Below are 23,710 nucleotides of genomic sequence, written 5' to 3'. Positions count from 1 at the left end.
TGTGTGTGAATTCTTTTTCTTCAACTATTTTTGTGTGTGAAATAAGGTACAGTTAGTGAGCTTTTTGTCACTTATGTCATGTAAGTTTGATGACCTATCCTTGTCAAGGTATGATGAGTTTCATAGGAACTGTAAATATGACTGAATAAGATTTATAACTTTCATTTCCTAAATATGAAGATGCATAGATATCATATAACTTACACTGATACACACAGGTCTGTATAATATATATATATATATATATATATATATATATATATATATATATATATATATATATATATATACAAAGAAGGGTAACCATTCCCAACCCTCTAACTATCGTCAAATTGCTCTAACATCCTGTGTCTCAAAAGTTTTCGAGTCTATTCTTAATAGAAACTATTTAAAGCATCTTTCCTATCTCAACCCTATTTCTGATCGTCAATATGAGTCCAGTCAGGGACGCTCCACTTGCGATCCTCTCACCCTCCTTTCAGACTCCTGGTCATCCTCCTTTCGGGACTTTGGCGAAAGCTTTGCCACTGCACTTGACATCTCAAAGGCTTTCGATCGAGTCTGGCATAAATCTTTAATTTCCAAACTGACCTTTTATGGTTTCTATCCTTCTATCTGTGCCTTCATCTATAGCTTTCTGGTCGTTTTGTAGCTGCTGTTGTAGACGGCCATCATTCTTCTCCTAGATCGATCAACAGTGGGGTTCCTCAGGGCTGTCCTATCACCATCTCTCTTTTATTCATCAATGATCTTCTAAGCTGTACATCTAACCCTATCAACTCGTATGCTGATGATTCCACCCATCACCTTTCCATTCGGTTTCCGCATCGTCCATCTCAGCAGTAACTTCAACAAACAAGGGATGAGGCTATGGAACACCTATCTGACTTGGCTCGTATCTCTGAGTGGGGCAAAAATAATCTTGTTGTTTTTAATGTATCAAAGACTCAGTCTTTACACCTATCAACCCTTCAAAATCTTCCACAGGAGTACCCACTTAAGTTTAATAATATTCAGCTCACTTTTGCGTCATCCTTGAACATGCCTGGGGTTTCATTCACTGGGGACTTATTTTGGAAAGATCATATTGGATCTCTTGTATAATCTGCTTCCGAGATATTAGGTGTGCTAAGTCGACTCCGTGTCTTCTTTACCTCTGCATAGTTGTAGACTTTATACATGGGTTTTATTCGCCCCTGTGTGGAGTACAACTCTCATGTGTGGGGAGGCTTCCCACATACTGCTCTTCTCAATAGGGTGGAGTCAAAGGCTTTCCATCTCATTAACTCTCCTCCTCTTACTGGCTCCCTTCAGCTTCTGTCTCGTCGCCGCACTGTTGCCTCTTTATCTCTTTACTATCGCTACTTCAATGGTCACTGTTCCTCTGAATTGTTTGCTTGCATCCCTCCACCTCTACGACGAGTGCGTAGCACCCGTCTAGCAACAAACTCTCATCCCATTTCTGTCCAACTCTCTATTGCATGAGTTAACCGTTACTCCCAGTCCTTCATTTATGCAACAGGTCAACTCTGGAACTGTCTCCCTCTGTCTGTATTTCCTACTTCCTATGATCTCCAGTCTTTCAAATGCAGTGTGTCCAGGCATCTCGAAAAGAAGGGATCTGGAATTTGGCTCTCTTTTGTATTGTTTTTGTTTTTCTCCTTGGAAGGAACTGTTTTGCAGGCTCAGCCTTTGGTTCTTTCTTCCTCGCATATATATATATATATATATATATATATATATATATATATATATATATATATATATATATATATATATATATATATTGTTACATAGCCTATGATTTCATCATCCTTTGTGTAATTTTAACGCACAGTTGCTGCATGTTTGATCACGAGCGTGTTCTGCCTCAGTCCCCCCCTTCTACCGTTATAGTAGAGTAAGTCGTTCTCTCTGTTATTCAGAGCGGGATTTTCAACTCTTTGTCCCCATGGCTTCATTTGCGCGTCCTTCTTACAAGTTGTATCAAGCTCTCCTGGCCCCTATATAATGAGCTCAGTCTCTGCATCATTGCCACTTAGATCTGCTCCTCATTTTGTTCACATCTATGTCCTCCCCTGTACAGTTATTATTATTGTGAATTTCTCAGGAAGTCTCCAACCATCTAGCAGCTGTGTGATTTGAGTATAAGTGTTGTTGCATTTTTTCTTTTACTGTGTAGCATAAAGTTAATTTTTAGACCTAGTGAGGTTTTTGATTAATGTTGGGTTTTATGTCAGTCATTTTTTATTATAGTTTGTATCTGTAATAATTTATCTGGCATTCACTGAGTATTATCTGGTATCTCATTTTATCAGGGCTGACTTAGATAAATTTACTCTTGCTAATTTCGTGTTAATAGAGGCTATTGCAGTTAACCATATATTTAACCTGTTTATTTGCCATTACATTATCCTTATGAGTCCTGAATGTTTTGTTGTTAGTTTGAGCATTAAACTTTAACTTGTAATTTTACCTAACTCTTTTGTTTTGAACCTGGAACTTTACGGGACAGTAGTGACTCTTAGTATTCTCACTTAAAATGTACGTTATCTTTCTTTGTTCCGTAATAATATATATATATATATATATATATATATATATATATATATATATATATATATATATATATATATATATATATATATATATATATATATATATATATATATATATATATATATATATATACACGATTTCATCCATCCATCCATCATCCAATCCTACATTGCCCCATGAGGAGCATAGAAGCCCAGGGCTGGGCAGTTGGTCCCGACATTTAAGATTAGAGCGACCAGCCTCACTCATCCCTGAGTGGCATTACATGAGCAATCAACCCCAACCACCCCTTGGATATAAACCTTCACCGGCTTAATCCGACTGGAGCGCAATAATTACTCGATTTTATAAAATAAAATAATGAGACGAAATTATTTACACTCATGATCACTAATCTCTGACCAGAGAGTTAGCCAAAGTCGTGGCCAGGCGTGGGCTACACAGTCAGACACACTCCACCGTCGTTTCAGAAAGGTTTAGTGCTTCAATGGACAAGTTTCTAAGCATCACTGAAGCACTTTTGTTTCACATATTATTTTACTTTCTCAAGTAATATATGCATCGTAAGAAAGAGCCAAATTTGGTTATAGCTGTTATTTTTAGTCTATGATGAGTGCGTGATATTTGATTTTCATACACTGTTTTATTAATCTGTTCATTATTTCACTGACCAATTTCTTCAGGCGAGCCTTTAACCGAGCTGTTGGTAGATGATATCCACGATTGCCACGGCAGCCGGCATCCACGCGACATATTCTAAGTAAGAATGCTTTATAATACTTATATCATTGACAGAAATTTACTATTACTGAACTGAATGTTTTTCTCTAGTGATAACAGGCTCCATTGCCCATAGATATAAATAAGCCTAGATGCCACATGACACTACTTTAGATGCGTCTGCGCGGCCGCCATCTTGGAACAGTCGAGGCAGACGATGTCGTGTTTCTGACGATGATCAAAGCTGAACACTATTTACCTAGAAATGCAACAGCATTGTGCTGCTTTTGGGTGTAGAAAGCGTCGGACTATATCTATGGTGACACCGATAGCATGAGCGGCTCAACTGTCTGGTTATGCAAACGTTCCTCAGCTGCTTCTCTATCCTCCGAAAGGAGGATGGTGGGTTGCAGAAAGGAAATTTAAGCCTGCAGTCCACCGAGTTCACGTTTCAAATAACCAGAAACCACAACCATTACCACCACAACAACAGCCACCACCATAACAGCCACCACCACAACAGCCACCACCATAACAGCCACCACCACAGCCACCACCACAACAGCCACCATCACAACAGCCACCACCACAGCCACCACCACAAATACCACCACCACAGCCACCACCACAAATACCACCACCACCACAACAACATCAGCAACAACAACAAGAACAACAGCAACAACAACCACTACCACCAGCACCACATCCACCACCACAACCACCACCATCACAACAACAACAACAACAACATCCACATCCACCACCATAACAACAATCACCACCACAACAACAATCACCATCACAACAACAACCACCACTATCACAACAACAACAACCATCACCACAACAACAACCACCATCACAACAACAACCACCACCATCACCACAACCACCAGCACATCAACCACCACCATCACAACAATAACCACCACCACCACAACAACAACAAAAACCACCGCCACCACAACAACCACCATCACTACAACAACCACCACCAAAACAACCACCACTACAACAAAAACCACTACCACAACAACAACCACCACCACAACAACAATCACCACTACCACCATCACAGCAACCACAACAATAACCACCACCATCACAACCACCATCACTACAACACCCACCACCACAACAACCACCATCACAACAACCACCATCACAACAACAACCACAACAATAATCACCACAGCAACAACCACAACAACAATCACCACAACAATTACCACCACCACAACAACAACCATCTCAACAACCATCACAACAACCACTCCCACAATAACAACCACAACAACAATCACCACAACAATAACCATCACCGTAACAACAACCAACACAACCACAACCACCACCACCACAAGAACAACCACCACCACTACCACCACCACCACAACAACAGCAACAACGACAACAGCCATAAAAAACATCACCACAACCACCACCACCACTACAACCATCACCACAACCACCACCACAACAACAACAGCAGCAGGCACTATAACCACCATCACAACAATGACCACCACAACAACCACCACCACAACCACCACCACAACCACCACCACCACAACTACAACATCCACCGCCGCCACCACCACAACCAGCACAACAGCAACAACAACCACAATCACCACCACAACAGCCACCATTATAACTACCATCACAACAACCACCACCACCACAACAACCACCACTAACACAACAACCACAATCAACACAACAGCCACCACCACCACCAACACAATAACCACCACCACCACAACAACAACAAAAACCACCATCACCACCAACACAACAACAACAACAAAAACCATCACCACCACCACCACCACAGCAACAACCACCACTACCACTACAATAACCACCATCACCACCACCACAACAATAACCACCATCACCACCACCACAACAACATTCATTTTCATAGTCTGAATTCGCTCTAAAAAAAAGCCCCACTATTACATGCTTGACCTTTCCAACATGGCGGCCGCAATAACGCATAGCCGCTGTACTGAAGAATAGACGATGCGGCATCAAGTTTTATATAAATATCTATGCCGTTGCCATCCAGTGGGAATGGTTGCCCTAGTCCTATGCGACGTCTTAGCTACATGCCACCTCTGGTCAAAATGTGTGCCAGTTAATGCCGTTAATTCATAAATAATTATTACGGTATATATGCTTACAATACCCACATATAGTGGCATATGTTTTTTTACTTCTTGGAATTTGCTAAATTGCAGACTTACTGAAGAAATGCCGGCCCTTGTCAATAAACACAGATTATTATATTATGGAGGAGAAACCATAAGTATATGGTAATATCAAAGATATGAGGAATAGTACGCTTCAGATCACCTGGTTACAGTTCTTTGCCCCGCCCACTAGTGCGGAGGCTGTGTTTGAATGTGTGGCTCGTGCGTGGTCATAACACTGCCCGCCACGCGTCCCTGGTCAGAGATTAGTAATCATGAGTGTACCTTATGTCGTATAGACTGATCTTAATCATCAAGAAACAGGCAGCAGTAAATTTTTTTGTTTGATACCCTGTGTTGTATGAGACATGGAGAAGGCTGAGGATGACAGTGCCTGGACACAGTTATGTTTTAGCTTAGTTTTTTTTTTTTCACATTCGTTTTTTTGTTTTTTCACTTTCCATATGATTGATTTTACAGTGTCTGGACATCCTGTATTTACCTTCCCAACGGGATGTAATATCTGTCTATTTATCAGTATGTGTGATATAATTTATTTATTATATATATATTAATTATATTTATAAATATGTATAGATATAGATAGACAGATGCATAGATAGATAGGCTGTTATCGTTTTGAGGTATCTTGTTTTTGTATTTACTGTAGCCTATACCTGCTGTCAGACAAATGTGAAGCTGTGTTGTGCTATATAAAGTGTGCACCACAACTTTTCACTGATAGTCCAGTGCAACACAGTGTTTATGACGACAATATATCTTGCTTTCGTGGGATGCATAGATAAAAGGCTCAAGTATCGCAGCCAAGTCTACTTTCGTGGTGCACGCAAAAATTTACTTTTTTTTTTTTTTTTTTTGAGGGGGGGTGGGCGCATTGTGTTCTTCAAGTAGTTTTTGTCTTTGCAGTAGAGGGTATATGTTTGATGGAGTGATAACAGCCCCTGTTGATACTTACTGGAACAGTTTACCTCATTCTGTCTTTCCATCCGTATATGGCCTCCAGTTTTCGAAAGGAGGCAACAGGCAGCTCAGAATGAATGACCTTTTGATACATTTTCCGTTGAAAGAACATTGTTTCAAGGCTGGTGGTGGCAGTGGTTTCTTTCTGCACTAGAAACCGATATTTTGGATCGTAGTAATCTAAATACTCATGGGAAGTAGGATTATAAAGATGATGACGATGATGATGATGATGATGATGGAAATCAAAGCAAAATTGCAGGAATAAGGAATATATTTTAGAAGGAAATAAGATGTATAAATTAGTGAGAAAATAAAGTGGGAAGTATTAAGCATACATCGGAGGATCTTTGCAAATGTAAAAGGAAATAAAATTGTCCAGATATTCTTCGTCGAGACAAAACAGTAATGTTGTTGTGGAGGTGGGCAATAACCAGCGTTCTCATTACCTGCCTCCATCAAGGTGATCTGTGACGGTGTTAATGAGGTCTGTGTAACTGCTAAATAACGCTAACACCCGCCATAATTATCCACGGAGTTCGCTTTGCTAGCCTGATAATTACTTCAGTGTCGTGATAATTACGTTCACTTACCGTTACTCGCACGATGTTGCCGAAATATATCAGAATAACAACAAGCGGATTATTGTACTTATTTCTGACATAAAGCATTCTTATAGTAACGAAGTGCCTCTGCTTTTAAATATATGTCTGTGCTGATTTTCCATTATGTGGAGTTACTCTTATGAACATAACATATATATATGAATATATCGTAGCACTAAAATGTTTATTGAAAATTGAGTAAACCCTCCAATACCATTAAGCTCTCTTAAACTAAATACGAGTACAGTTGTGTTCAGGGTAGTAATCTCCTAAAATGCCGGCATCGTAGTGACAGTGTTTAAAACAATTTGGTGGTAGTGAAGTGCCTCAGGTCTTTTAACTGAGGTGTGTTTAGTCTTTTCGGGAGTTACTGTCAGCGAGTTGGGGGATATATGAGTTATTTTTCTTCTAGGATATAAGCTGTGACTTCTGTTTAACTGAACAGGGTTTCACAGTGCAGCAAACATGTTTATCTTAATTAATTACAGTATATCCATGTGGTGAAATGTGTTTATTGTGAGGTCACAGTTCATCGTATCCTCAGAATATGCACAAAAATCATTAAATACAGGTATGGTGAGGAATTGGAAAATGTGAGTACGTTTAAGTACTTGGGTAGTGTGATGAGTAAGGATGGAGGTTTGGAGGGTGAAGTGCTTGAAAGGGTACAGCAGGGAAGAAAGGTTGCTGGTTCTTTGAAAGCAGTGATAAGAAACAGGGAAGTGAGCATGGAAGTGAAAAAGTTACTACATGACAGTATTGTGATACCAACTCTAATGTACGGAAGTGAAGCTTGGACGTTGTTGGAAGGACACAAGTCAAGAGTAAGAGCCGTGGAAATGAGTTATTTAAGAGGAGCCTGTGGAGTCACAAGGAGAGACAGGCTGACGAATGAGGATATAAAGGAGCGTTGTGGTGTTGATGTGGATGTGATAGGAAGCGTTATGAGGAACACACTGAGGTGGTTTGGCCATGTGGAGAGGATGGAGGGTCAAAGACTGACGAAGAGAGTGTATGTGAGTGAGGTGGAGGGTGAAAGAGGGAGGGGGAGGCCGAGGATGAGGTGGAGAGATGGGGTGGAGAGGTATATGAGAGAGGGGGGTGTGAGTTGGGAGCAGGGGAGTGAAATGGCGGGGGACAGGGCGACTTGGAGGCGATTTGTTTGTGGCCACCCCAAACGGGATTGAGGCGCCTGGCAATAGACAGATAGATAGATGACTATATTCCATCCATATCCCCATTTCATTATCAAGATTTATTACGCAGATCCCTCGTTATTATAATGTTGTCAGTATTTATTTCATAAGGATGATAAGTTGTATTTTAGGGTCATATGCTTAAACCTTAAGCCGCAAATGGGATCCAAACCCCTTATTTTGACGGTCATTTAGGGAACACCTGTGATTATTAAATATAGTTAGCCTGCATCTCACAATGCAGGGCTCATTCGGCATGTATATAGGAAGGACAGTTTTGTATGGTGGGAGTTAACCAGTGTTACTCCATTGATCACTTGGATACACATGATTCTTCGCACCGGCAAGGCAGTGTTCCTTCGTGGAATCATTCATAGATATCCGGATACCCTTAGGTCAATTCTGGATCATTTCTGTCCACTGAGGCTCATCATGGTCACTTCTGTTCCAGCCTGGCTCATAGTATGCACTTTGGCCAGGTTATTTCATCTCAGTTCCATACAGGGTAACTCAGACCAAACTAGATCAATTCAAGACCGGTTAGGTCGACACAAGTCAGTATCATTCAGGCATATGCTTCAAATTAGCCTAGAGCCAGTTAAGCCAGTCTGGGTCCGTTCAAGGACACTGAAGTCCAGTTACATTTGTTCAGAGCAGACTTAGTCAGGTTGATTTATGTCTAGTCATAGCCAATTAGGTAACCTTTGATCCATTCTAGTCATGTTATTCAGCTTATAGTTAAATGTACATCGATCACCTTAGGATTATTTCAGTCAGTCTAGGTCCTATCAGGTGAACAATGATCCAGTAGAGCTTTGAAATAGTGTAATCCTTTAAGGTCCTTTCAGCTCTCATTAGGTCGACCAGATGGACTCAGGTAAATACCAACGGACTCAGGTCATGGCTATCAGGTGTGTATAAAAATAAATCAGCCCTATCGGTGAATGGGTGTAGAGCAGTGGGTGAGATACACGGTCTCGGTTGCAGCGTGAGGCATTTAAGGGGAATTAGGATATGGTGTGGTAGTCTGAGCCATGAATGGGGAAATATATGATGTGATGGTGAGTCATTTAATTGGATGTATATGTTGTGGTGGGACGAGGCATGCAAGGAAAAACATATGCTGTGTGAATATGGGCCCTTAGGTAGGTCAGTAAGGTGTTAATTCTAACGTGGGAAGGACAAGAAATGGCGAGGATGGGCGGCGAGAATGGATGGGATGAGCTAAGACGGTGGATGGTGTCTGGGCCGAGAGTTGCACGATGAGCAATGATGGCGGTTTGGTGTGTGTGTGGAGGGGGAGGGGGAGGGGGAGAGGAGGAGGTGTTGGAAGGGGTGGGGGAAGATGAATGGGTGGCGAGGGGGGGGGGGAATAGTAGTGGTTGGTGGGGAAGGATGGATAAATGTAGTGCAGCCTGTGAGGGTGAACGTTGTGGGTCTCCTGTATTGGGCGTGACTGATGTTTACTTAAAAAAATTATCCAGCAGCAATGATGACTCTCTCTCTCTCTCTCTCTCTCCTTTGCTATTGCCAGACGAATTTAATGTGCATAGGAGTGACACCTCGTACTATCTTCTTTAACCCGTCACGTCCCGAGGTTTTCCGCACCTCCGACATCCCCCAGTCCCGAGGTATTTTCGATTTTTTTTTTTTGGGCTAAAACCTTCGCTTTTGGTGAGAAACATCGAAAATTCATAGAGAAATCGCTCACCTGAGGTTTAAAGTGCCCAATCCAGGTAGGAGTTCCTCCTTACCTGAGTGGGTTTTCTAACATGCTGGCACCAAAGAAAACGAGTTCTATGGGAGGGTAACTATTTTATCCACTCATAAACGGTATTTATTTATTTACTTGGTACGAATGTATATGTAGTATGACAGTATATTGGTTTTCAAGCAGTAATAAAGGCATTATAAGCATTGTTTCACTCACTAACTAATCACCATACCTGACCTATTTTTGCCACACTACCTGATCATTATTTCTGGCTGTTTCTTCTTCTAATGCTATGTAAACATTGTCCTCCACATTGTCATCGATTGGGGAATCACTCTGGCCCTGAATAACTTTACTAGCCAGGTCACTGGTAACAGGTCCTTTGCCAAGACAATGTCGTGAGGGGGGGAGGGGGGAGGTTATGCAGTGTAAGGCATTGTCCCTGCTTGGTATCTTGTACAGGAATAGAGGAAGGTGTCCCGTGTATACATACGAACAATCACGTGCGAAAATTGAAAATTGTGCAAATTAGCGACCTTGCAATTGCACGACGTACTGGTACGTCGCCGGGACTGGCAAATGCAAATCGTTGCAACGTACCCATACGTCGTCGGGACGGGGCAGGTTAATCTCTTCATTGCTGTGATACTTGTCACTGGTCTGAGTAACGCCAGATAATTATTTTGAACTTAGTAATTACCTAAAGAGAGAAACCTGTACTTTGCACAGGAAATAATCAACCAGTATAATTACATGCCGGGAATCGAACCCGAGACTCGCAGGTGAGAACCAGGCAGCATACCACTACTCTACGACCAGGTAAAAGTTATCTCACATTGTCACAATCTCCAGGCCCACAGTGGGGGCGGAGGGACATTGGTTACAACACTGAGACAATGTGAGAACTTTTACCTGCTCGTGGTGTGGTGGTATGTTGCCTGGCTCTTACCTGAGAGTCCCGGGTTTGATCCCTGGCATAGTGGTAATATATTGGAGGATCAGCAAATACCTGTTGGGTATATGGGATGAAATAAACTTTGTGTAATAGTTTTCCTGTCATTATATTCGTATAATCACTTAACACATAGTTAGAAAAAGCTCCCATCCTGTATATTTTTGCTCCTTGAGGAAGAAAGTTATTAAACAGTATATGACACAGGATCCCTCAGCACCAATAACATAAGCCAAAACCAAAGGAACGATCACCCTGGCACCAGTGCAAATGTAATACGAGAGAGTAAGGGCAAAAATGTAGAAGAAATCCTAGTTTTAGCCGCATCTGTGCTGAGCTGGTCATGTTGTGAAGCAGGCGGGTTTATGTTGTCATTATGGTGGCGGAGAGAGAGGCCTGGAACCACAAATGTGTTTTGCTCCCTCACTCAGCCCTCTCTCTGCCCACACAGTTCTTTATGTGAACTTCCATGTATCCTTTGTATTTTCCTATCGATGTGAGATTCCGTTGTTGCTTGTCTCAACAAACGCGTTTCTAAGAGTATGGATGTTGTTCTGGAACTGCCTTTGAATTTATTGTCTTATGAATTGCCTTTTGGGATTTTTTTTTTTTTTTTTTTTGTGGAAGCTTCTTAGCCAGAAGTAACTTTTCCACCATGCTAGCGAAGGATGAAATGAGGAGAAAATGGATGTAAATTCGAAGTATTGCAATGTCCATGTTTGTGTCAGAATCTCTTTATGCCACTGATATCGATGGCTTATAATTCGTCCGTGTTTATTGCCAGATAATCTCACAAACAGAATTCTCGTGATAAAAACATGTTACGGGAAATTGCCTATTTTTCCAGGAGTCAACACTAACCTGTAAAACTAACACTGCATTGGACAGCTGGTGAAATTATCCAAGACACAGCTTCCCGTAGTAATATAACACATCCAGGCACGTAAGGCCCCTGCTGTGAGCAGGCTGCTTCAACGTCAGGTTGTTGGACAGCTGTGAGAGTGGTAAAAACTCTTTGCTGGTGTAATTGTTCTGGACTGGCTCCAGTGATAAGGCCTTCCTCCATTCCTCTCTTTTTTATGTCTTCGCATCTTCATATATATGTACACCAGAGCACATGGCAAAGGTGTAGCGCTTTGCACCAGGGAAATTTTCGTGTTATGTCCAAAGTGGTATCATGTAATGGTTCGTGGGTTTATGTAATGACTGCTGGACTGCATGGAATGAATACAATCAGATACATAAAAAAAAAAAAAAAGGGAATAAAATGTAAGCAAAGAAAAAAATCATGTACAGTTCGCCATGATGGGTGAAGTAATTGGTGTAGCAATAGTGGGCAAACAAACACAACGCCAATATCGCCACAAACATTGAAAGTCTTCAAAATGGTATCTCCTCCCCTGCCTGGCTTCTTTACATCCATACCACCTCCATTACAACAACAGCTCTCTCTCTCTCTCTCTCTCTCTCTCTCTCTCTCTCTCTCTCTCTCATATGGTCATATATAGAAAAAATTAGAGATACTAAAAAGTCAAATATTACATGATGGACCGCGCCTCAGTCAAAATATAAACGTCCCTCAACTCCCTTCTACGTATCCACCGAAAAGAGGATAGTGGGTTGCAGGAGAACAACTAATTCAGTCTGTATTCACTTGGGTTGGCGTCCACTTAAACCTGTGCCAACAATAATAGCAGTAATACTTCAGGAAAAGTTTTTAGAATCAGATGATTACAGTAAGATTACCGGCTGGATATTCGACATAAAATAAATGGAGTTCATACAGAAGTTTCCTATCATAACTCCATATAATCATTATTATTGTGCTTTATTAAATCTAGTAATAGGCAAGAGTACTGTAGTGATGGTTTCTATCAATGGTTCTCAACCTTTTTCATGTCGCACCACCTCCCCCCTTTAGCCTTGGTCCACATATCGCCGTCCTCTTCCCCCGTTCCCTGCCATCATCTGACTAATATTCCCAAATTATTTCTGTTTGATTGTTGCCGCAGGTTGAAGTGGGCGCCAACCCAGGTGAATACAGGCTGAATTAGCTCTTCGTCTGCAACCCACTATCCTACTTTTGGGGAGATACGTGGGAGGGAGTTGAGGGACATGTATATTTTACCTGAGGTGCGGTCCATCTTGGAATAGTAGACTTCTTAGTAGTGTCTAAATTTCCCTGGAAATGAACAGATGAGAGAGAGAGAGAGAGAGAGAGAGAGAGAGAGAGAGAGAGAGAGAGAGAGAGAGAGAGAGAGAGAGAGAAAGAGAAAGAAAGAGAGAGAGAGAAGAAGGTGATGAGACAGGCAGAAAAGGAAAAAAAAAAATTATTACGGGAGTACATGAAAAATGTGCTTTGAAGGTTGAAGCTCAGAGAGAACATGAATATGAAATATAGAGCAATGGTTCATCGTGACACACACACACACACACACACACACACACACACACACACACACACACTTGTTGAAAGCACTCAATTTTTCCTCGGAGTTCTCGTCCCCCCCCTCCTTTGAAAAAAAAATGTTCACGTCCCCTAAGGAGCGTCCCCCAGGTTGAAAACTACTGCTTTAATGTGTTCCCTGCCTCAGCCGAGATTGGATCCCACGGCCATCGGGTCTGTTGACCATCCTCTCAACTGACTCGACTACCGCCTCCCCCACTATGGTTTTAGCCGATTAGAAAAAAGAAATACTACGGGAAGTTTCTGAACTTACTGAAATCGCAAAAAGCATGAAGAGTGGCTGTAATCGTGAAGCTTGAGGGACTGTGCAACACTTTCTGTAATTTTACAAGTAGTGTGAATTGTTTGCATTACGGTAATCTGTACACGTATAAATGCAAGGGAGAGATTACTGTACTGGAAGAGGGAGAGAGAGAGAGAGAGAGTGTGTGTGTGTGTGTGTGTGTGTGTGTGTGTGTGTGTGCGGGGGGGGGGGCTCGTGCGTCCTCGTGCGTCCGCGGTGGAGGGCAAGAAGAGGGTATTATGGTGACAACATCAACTCTTCTCCACAGAGTCAGTTTACTGTAGGTCTCTACCGTTCAACACCTCCTTCATTAACTATTTTTGTACGATGACATCTTTTGTGTAATATTTTTTTTCCCCGCCGTCACACGATTTTATGCATCACTGGGTATTTCTTTCCTGCCGCCACACGATTTTATGCATCACTGGGTATTTCTTTCCTGCCGCCACACGATTTTATGCATCACTGGGTATTTCTTTCCTGCCGCCACACGATTTTATGCATCACGGTATTTCTTTCCTGCCGCCACACGATTTTATGCATCACTGGGGATCATACACAAGGGATAACAAGAAGTCCTCATTTACCCCCTTGAATACGATTAAGTAGTGTCAATTACCTCCCCCAACCACGTTGGAAGTGCTTAAGTATTCATCTACGTTTGTCTGTTTGTCCACACGATATCCCCAAATGTTCTGCATGAATTTCAATAAAATGTGTGGAAGAATGGGCCACAGGCCAAGAAAGAGTTGATTAACTTTGAGGTGGATCCAGATCCTATGTGTTCCACACAGTTATGTTAGGACTCCATATTATAATTACAAATCATAATAGATAGATAGATAAATAGATAGATAGAGAGACAGATAGAAGCGGGGAGTCAGATGATGAGAAGGTATTGTGTCTGTGAGAATCGAGCAATGCTAAACATGCTTACACACTCTTAACTCAAGGAATGCTTTATGGGCACACGACAGTGCCTAGTGACCATACACACACATACACACATACACACAGGCTTCTAGAACTTTCCACTCACAAGGAACACACGTGATACGTCTCCTGTTTCACCAGAATTTAGGAAAGAGAGGGCAGAAGGAGACAGGCCATAGAACAGGCAGGTAGTAGGGAGAAGGGCTTAGCAACTTGAGAGAGAGAGAGAGGGAGCGACAGCGAGACAGAAGGAAGCTAGCGATAGAACAGACAGGTCGCAGGGAGAAGGGCTTAGCAACTTGAGAGAGAGACAGAGAGAGCGAGACAGAGAGATAGCTAGCGGGACTCTACTTTATACTTCGCTCTGTGTGAGAGACTTGTTAATATTTCCAAGACAAATAAAAATAGTCCCATACTATTCTTTACCTCTCCTGTCACTACATGACAAATGGAAACGAAGATTATCTACTCACGAAGCTACTCAAGTATAACAACCGCTCGTCCACAAGTCTAATATATATAACTTCTCTACAAGTAACTACAAAGTCCTTTTATGACATTTGGTGGCAGCGAACGTATACGAACCTCGTCTACGAATCAACATTGAATTCCTACAAAATATCAAGATTGAAAACAAGAATACCTCTCACAACCAACAACTCACAAATGGCTCCTGACAGTTCTCTCCAATCCCCCCTCCGTCTCCCCGATCATCATGCTGATGCAGAGGTGAAGAGGTCACAGGACGCCTTGCAAGTAGTTTAACAAAGTATTGATACAAACAATCTTGAAATTTCTACGACGAACCAACGAACTACAACCATCTACAATCAACTACAAGTAACAACTCTACGAGTCGTCTGTATAATCTTCTACACGCACCTACAAGTAGCGGCAGTCTTTATCCTACAACGAGTAAATCACAAGAAAAAAGGACCACGAATACCTCGAGGAAGAAAAACGGAACAAACAAACGAAGAGTGAGACACGACTCATAACTCATCTTACTCACTCGTCTTCACTCAAGTTACTCATCGCTACTCATTCACTCACCACAGCTACCAGTGTGGGAAGTCGACGTCATCATGCGTGCTTGCTGAAAAGACGCCACGTCAGTCAACACACCAGCTGCACCACCACTCACACCATTCCCACCACGGTAAAAATTAGTGAGTTACATAGTTACTTCATTTATACAATACACAGTGATAGACAATAAGCTTCTGCACAAACATATAAAACGTGCTGTATAGTTACAGCTTAAATACACATACTTACTTCAGTTATCTGCATAACTCAAACACTAAATAATCACCAACAATAAATATTCTACACTGTATATATTCATTCATTTATTATAACATTTATTTACTACCAACGAGTGTTACCATTTATACCTACATAAAATACGTGTTTCATACATACAGCTATACATTATTATATCTACAAAGTAATAAAGAAAATATACCATCACAGTTACTCAGTGAGCGATGAAAAGAACTGTATTAAACATTAATTTAAGCTGCTTAGTGGAAACAGACAAATTAAGTTACAAGGAAGACCAGAAGGAAAAAAAAAAAAATGGCCAACACAAATGCCGTTAGCAAGAGTGAACATCTTCAACACAATCGTGAAGACAATGATTTCCACACAGTGCTGACACACATATTACCCACGATAGGTACAAGTGAACAACAAGTCAGTGTACATAGTTAATACTGTATATATGTATATATATTTTGTATATAAAATAACAAAATATGGGACTATATAATATCATTTTATAATACCTCTGCAATATAAACTAAACTTTAAAAAAGTATCCCAAGGAAATTAGCCAGTAATTATGCAACCATGAACAACATGGAAAAAGCGTACACAAGCGAAGAAAAACAAACTATAGAAAATCAATACATACAAAAAAAAAAAAAGAAAGAAAGAAAGAAAGAAAAAGTAAGAAAGAAAAACGAGAGAAATAGAGTAAGATCACATAACAAACAAATGAAAATAAGTGTAAGTGTTACTACATATGCCAAAATACCACATAAACTACAAACAAAAAAGCAAATTGTTGTCTCCACAAGCAAGTGGCATGACACATCATATCATCGACCGCAGCATATGTTAGGACTGCAATTATTACAATTATGTAACGACAAACGATTGCATTATGTTACACTTGCTACAATTATGTAACTACAAACGATATGTAACAATTATGTAACTCCATATTATAATTATGTAATGACAAACGATTGCATTATGTTACACTTGCTACAGTTATGTAACTACAAACAATATGTACCAATTTATGTAACAGTTGCATTAACAAGATGTAACTTTTATGTAACTTTAACTACAATTATGTAACTACAAACGATATGTAACAATTATGTAACGACAAACGATTGCATTATGTTACACTTGCTACAATTATGTAACTACAAACAATATGTACCATTTATATAACAGTTGCATTAACAAGATGTAACTTTTATGTAACTTTAACTACAGTTATAAGACCAAGACACTTATGTAACAGTTGCATTAACAAAATGTAACTACAATTATAAGGCCAACACAATTATGCATTACCACAATATTTTGTAACAATTCATAAAATGTTACAATTATGTATTACCACAATGCTACTACAATGTTATAAGTCATACAACTATACCACAATTCTGTATTACCAGTATTATCTTACAAGTTAGGTGAAATATTAGACATTACCAAAAGTATAACTCAAATATGTAATGTATAACCTAGCAGTATTACCATTGCACAATTATATGCGTATGTCTGTTATACATACACATCTCACAAAATGTATACAACTTGTTTAAAATGTAATATTACTAAATAATCACTATTTACTATAAATATTATATGTATACAATATTCATACAATTATGTTACTTTTACAATATTATGTATTTCACTTAATTAGCTTATAAGTTTATTATAATGTGTATATAATATGTATTAATATGTTAAGACTATTAACTGTCGATGGTACGCCATTTTCGCGTGACCGAGCAATATGTTAGGACTCCATATTATAATTACAAATCATAATAGATAGATAGATAAATAGATAGATAGAGAGACAGATAGAAGCAGGGAGTCAGATGATAAGGTATTGTGTCTGCGAGAATCGAGCAATGCTAAACATGCTTACACACTCTTAACTCAAGGAATGCTTTATAGGCACATGACAGCGCCTAGTGACCATACACACACATACACACATACCCACACACAGGCTTCTAGAACTTTCCACTCACAAGGAACACACGTGATACGTCTCCTGTTTCACCAGAATTTAGAAAAGAGAGGGCAGAAGGAGACAGGCCATAAAACAGGCAGGTAGTAGCGAGAAGGGCTTAGCAACTTGAGAGAGAGAGAGAGGGAGCGACAGCGAGACAGAAGGAAGCTAGCGATAGAACAGACAGGTCGCAGGGAGAAGGGCTTAGCAACTTGAGAGAGAGACAGAGAGAGCGAGACAGAGAGATAGCTAGCGGGACTCTACTTTATACTTCGCTCTGTGTGAGAGACTTGTTAATATTTCCAAGACAAATAAAAATAGTCCCATACTATTCTTTACCTCTCCTGTCACTACATGACAAATGGAAAAGAAGATTATCTACTCACGAAGCTACTCAAGTATAACAACCGCTCGTCCACAAGTCTAATATATATAACTTCTCTACAAGTAACTACAAAGTCCTTTTATGACACAGTATCTCCACGGATCCGGATCCGCATACGTTTTAATGGCAATAGCACTGGCGGAAAATGCGCACTATGCTTTCAAGTGTTATTCTTGTTACCGCCACTTGAACATGTTGGACAGAGAAGTTCTCGTACAGAAGTGATTAAATCCAGTCCAGCTCTCCTGCATTACACTTTAGACGCTCTAATGGCCTGTGTGCCTCATCCGAGGAAAAGATGAGGCTGAGGGAGTACGCAACATGGAGTTATGAAAAAGAAATAATAATCTATCTATCTATCTATCTATCTATAGCCTGACGCCCTAATCCCGCAAAGGGTGGCCGCAGACAAAACGCCTCCAAGCCGCTCTGTCACCCACCATTTGACTACCCTCCCCCAACTCACCCCCCCCTCCCTCATATAGCTCTCAACTCCATCCCTCCACCTCATCCTCGGTCTACCTCTCCCTCTCCCTCCATCCACTTCACCTACATACACCCTCTTAGTCAGTCTTTCATTCTCCATTCTCTTCACATGTCCAAACCACCTCAATGTATTTCTCCTAATCTTCCCAACCACATCCACATCCACCCCACAACGTTCCTTCACTTCTTCATTCGTCAACTTGTCCCTCCACGTCACTCCACATGCTCCTCTCAAGTAAATCATTTCCACTGCTCTCACTCTTGACTTGTTCCCCTCTTGCAAGGTCGACGCCTCGCTTCCATACGTCAGGGTAGGGATAACAATACTATCATGCAGTGACTTCATAACTTCCATACGCACCTCCCTATTTGTCATCACTGCTTTCAGTGTACCAACAACCTTCTTTCCCTGCTGTACCCTTTCACGCACTTCATCCCCCAAAGTTCCATCCTTACTCATCACACTACCCAAGTACTTGAATGCACTCACATTCTCCATATCCTCACCATCCAACCTCACTGCACACTCTGTGACTTCATTCCTCTCAAACACCATAACTTTCCTTTTGTTTACATTAACTTTCAGAGTCCTACTCCTACACACTGTCCCAAATTCATTCACCAAACCTTGCAACTCCCACTCATCTTCACTCAACAATACTGTATCATCAGCAAACAGCAACACCAGAATCATCCAAATCTCACCCTCATTCATTAGAGCCACTCCCCACATCCACTGCCCTACCTTGCACCTCCTTTACAACCCCATCCATGTATATATTAAACAGCCATGGAGACATCACACAACCCTGTTTCAGTCCCACATTGAGATCAAAGAACTCACTCAGCTCACCATCCACTCGCACCGTAACCCTAGCTCCCTCGTACATACTCTTCACAGCACTCAACAATTTCCCCTTCACTCCATATATTCTTAATACCTTCCACATACCTTGCCTATCTATTCTGTCATAAGCTTTCTCCAAGTCCATGAAGGCAGCATACACTTTCCTTCCCTTCTCTAGATACTTCTCCACTAAACATCTTAGAACAAATATCTGATCTACACACCCTTTTCCCTTCCTAAATCCCCCTTGTTCTTCTCCAACTAGCTCCTCTGTCATATGCCTAACCCTATCAATGAGTATTCTACCATATATTTTACCAGTCACACTAAGAAGGCAAATACCCCTATGGTTACCACATACTTCTCTCTCCCCTTTTCCTTTGTATAAAGGAACAATTATACCTGATTTCCAGTCCTCTGGAACCCTTCCCTCATCCCAAGCCATTCTAGGTTACACGACTTCCATGTCCACTCCACAACAATCTCACCCCCATACCTAAGCATTTCTCCACACACTCCATCAATTCCTTGGGCCTTTCCCAACTTAATTTTCTTCATCACTTCCACTACTTCCGCCCTACTGATCTCTTCCTCCCTCCTCTCATCTCTTCTTCTCCCAGCCATTCCCCAACCACTTATACTCGCACTGCTCTCATTCTCTACATTTAACAAATCCTCAAAGTGATCCTTCTATCTCCTCAATTTCTCTCTCTTCTCCACCAACAATCTATTATTCCTATCTTTCACTCTCCTACTATTTCCCCTTTCACACTGCCTTACTTTCTTTACCCCCTTCCAAAACAATTTCTTACTCTCCCTCCATTTCACATTCAGATTCCTCCCAAACTCTTCATCCACTTTCTTCTTAATCTCCTTCACCAGTCTCTTAACCTCCCTTCTCATACTCACATATACGTCTCTCTTTTCTCTCTCATCTTTTCCCCTATCTCTACTCGCTAACCATTCACTATATGCCTTCTTTTGTTCCACAGCTCGTTTCACCTCATCATTCCACCATGCTGTCCCTTGCACACCCTTGTATCTCCTCCTCACTCCACAAACCGCCTCACACGCTGCGCCTATCTCTTCCGTGAATATCTAACAAATAATAATAATAATAATAATAATAATAATAATAATAATAATGATAATAATAATAATATTAATAATAATAATAATAATAATAATAATAATAATAGTAATAATGATAATAATAATAATATATTGTAGAATACTCATTGATAGGGTTAGGCATATGACAGAGGAGCTAGTTGGAGAAGAACAAGGGGGATTTAGGAAGGGAAAAGGGTGTGTAGATCAGATATTTGTTCTAAGATGTTTAGTGGAGAAGTATCTAGAGAAGGGAAGGAAAGTGTATGTTGCCTTCATGGACATGGAGAAAGCTTATGACAGAATAGATAGGCAAAGTATGTGGAAGGTATTAAGAATATATGGAGTGGAGGGGAAATTGTTGAGTACTGTGAAGAGTATGTACGAGGGAGCTAGGGCTACCGTGCGAGTGGATGGTGAGCTGAGTGAGTTCTTTGATCTCAATGTGGGACTGAAACAGGGTTGTGTGATGTCTCCATGGCTGTTTAATATATACATGGATGGGGTTGTAAAGGAGGTGCAAGGTAGGGCAGTGGATGTGGGGGTGGCTCTAGTGAATGAGGGTGAGATTTGAAAGATTCCGGTGGTGCTGTTTGCTGATGATACAGTATTGTTGAGTGAAGATGAATGGGAGTTGCAAGGTTTGGTGAATGAATTTGGGACAGTGTGTAGGAGTAGGACTCTGAAAGTTAATGTAAACAAAAGTAAAGTTATGGTGTTTGAGAGGAATGAAGTCACAGAGTGTGCAGTGAGGTTGGATGGTGAGGATATGGAGAATGTGAGTGCATTCAAGTACTTGGGTAGTGTGATGAGTAAGGATGAAACTTTGGGGGATGAAGTGCGTGAAAGGGTACAGCAGGGAAAGAGGTTGTTGGTTCACTGAAAGCAGTGATGAGAAATAGGGAGGTGAGTATGGAAGTTAAGAAGTCACTTCATGATAGCATTGTGATCCCTACCCTGACGAATGGAAGCGAGGCGTGGACCTTGCAAGAGGGGAACAAGTCAAGAGTGAGAGCAGTGGAAATGAGTTACAAGAGAGGAGCATGTGGAGTGACGTGGAGGGACAAGTTGACGAATGAAGAAGTGAAGGAACGCTGTGAGGTGGATGTGGATGTGGGTGACAGAGCGACTTGGAGGCGTTTTGTCTGCGGCCACTCTTTGCGGAATTAGGGCTTCGGGCTATAGATAGAGAGATAGAAATTTTCAGTATAAAGATTTCGAAAATTAAGTTGCGGAGAAAAATATCCGATGGCTGATTGGAAGGATTAAGCAACAAAGAGAGAGAGAGAGAGAGAGAGAGAGAGAGAGAGAGAGAGAGCAATGTATGTAAAAACAAATAAGCACGGAGAGATAACGGCAGTTTAGCTATAACAAGGAAGTGATTAGGTTAAAATTTTATTAAAGAAATTAGACGAATACCCAACGACTTAATAAAATGTAGGATTTTGTGCCCAGCCTAATTAAACATGCAGTCCTTCCCAATAATCAAGAGAAATTACAAGAAGTGAAATTAGTCGTGACTCGAGAGCTTAGGGTCAAAGTTAAACAACTGGCAATTGTTAATCAAATATTGACGTTCGGTTAAGAAAAAAGTGAAATGAGTAAAACAGTTAGATTGGAGATGTTTACTGCTGGGGAAAATATATGCTGCTAGTATTTCCGAAACAAAATGAAAGATCCCTGGAAAAGTTCTTTTGTTGCATGGCATATACTTATACAGTGCTCTGTACTTAAGTGTTCAGTCAGAAAGTTCAGCATGCTAGTTCTTAAGTAATTTAGTCAAGCCATTACGATCTTTACGTTTTTGTTGCACGGTTGCTGTTTAATACCTTGTCAGAAAGGCTAACATCAGTGACTAACGTGAGAATGCAGAAACAAACTAGTAGTGTAGTGGTGTTAGGGAGCATCTAAACCCCCAAATATGAAACCTCCTGGGTGGCTGTTTAGGCAGTTTCAATCCAGTAACGTATTGTTCTTTAATTCTGCTCATTCTATACGATTTTATTCAGCCTGGGAAAGGCTGTTTGAACTGGGAGGAGGGGGGAAGTGTATGAAGCCTTAAGGAATTCCCTCACTACAAAGACTGAAAAAAATGCTGAAAATGAAATCGTCCGGAGACCGCAAAATAGAGTGAAAAATACGTCATCGGAGTGAATGGGTTAAGAGCATCAGTTTTTGAAGTTACTGTCTGTACAGGTACAAACTGCTGATACAAGTATTAATATCTCTTACAGCAACATAACTACAATATTAAGATTTAAAACAACCCCGAATCATAGGTCAGCGAAGCACGACTGATCACCAGCAATGAGAGGGAGTATATGATGTTTTCTCCTCAAACAGTCTTCTGCACTCCTCTCATCACTTCCGTATAATATTCCTAATCGTGATTCCATTTCCTCATTCGTCCTGCGGCCATAATATGTATCCATTATCACCCAGCTCAGCCGTTATATTCACAGATGGGCGAGGAGAGTTTTTAGGTATGATCTAACGAAGCAAATTGCTTCCAAGAGTGCTTCGTTAAAGATTATAATTCATTCATGGCACGGGTGAGTAAAAACCAAAAAAAATATCATGACCTGGTTTTGCTTGACAACGACCCCATCACCGCTCTCTCTCTCTCTCTCTCTCTCTCTCTCTCTCTCTCTCTCTCTCTCTCTCTCTCTCTCTCTCTCTCTCTCGTGTTCAGTTGCGTGCTCCCAACTGCACTTGTCAGTAAATGCTTTAATCCAGTTAGTCTCCTTTTAAATCTGTAGTTTTCTGAACCGAGTAAGATTAAACAACTCTCCCTTGCTACTCGCTTTTTCTTCATCCTCTGATCCCAACCTTTTCAGACACACCTTCACACACGCGTGTGCGTTCTCTCTCTCTCTCTCTCTCTCTCTCTACAGTATATATACAGTATATATATATATATATATATATATATATATATATATATATATATGAGAGAGGGGGTGTGAGTTGGGAGCAGGGCAGTGAAATGGCCGGGGGCAG

This window comes from Coenobita brevimanus, chromosome 90, assembly GCF_032717465.1.
Source record: "Coenobita brevimanus isolate Jiangsu-jjx chromosome 90, ASM3271746v2, whole genome shotgun sequence".
In the NCBI taxonomy this organism is placed as follows: Eukaryota; Metazoa; Arthropoda; class Malacostraca; order Decapoda; family Coenobitidae; genus Coenobita; species Coenobita brevimanus.
This window is presented reverse-complemented; position numbering follows the sequence as displayed.